This window comes from Eriocheir sinensis, chromosome 2 (genome assembly GCF_024679095.1).
Source record: "Eriocheir sinensis breed Jianghai 21 chromosome 2, ASM2467909v1, whole genome shotgun sequence".
NCBI classification, from domain to species: domain Eukaryota; kingdom Metazoa; phylum Arthropoda; class Malacostraca; order Decapoda; family Varunidae; genus Eriocheir; species Eriocheir sinensis.
Window position 1 is genome coordinate 11,493,967 of NC_066510.1, and position 348 is coordinate 11,494,314.

Consider the following 348-nt stretch of genomic DNA (forward strand, 5'->3'; position numbering starts at 1 on the left):
ATTATTATTATTATTATTATTATTATTATTATTATTATTATTATTATTATTATTATTATTATGAAGATTATTATGATTATGATTACTATTATTATTATCATTATTATTATCATGATTATTATTATTATCTTTACTATGATCATTGCTATTATTGTTATTTCTATTTTCCTTTTTATTTTCAATCATACTACTTTGTTCATTTGTCTCATTCATTTCATTTCATCTTCCATTGATGTATATTTTCAGCTCTAGGGCTGCCTGGTACTTCATGAAATAAACCGTTTATTATTATTATTATTATTATTATTATTATTATTATTATTATTATTATTATTATTATTATTATTA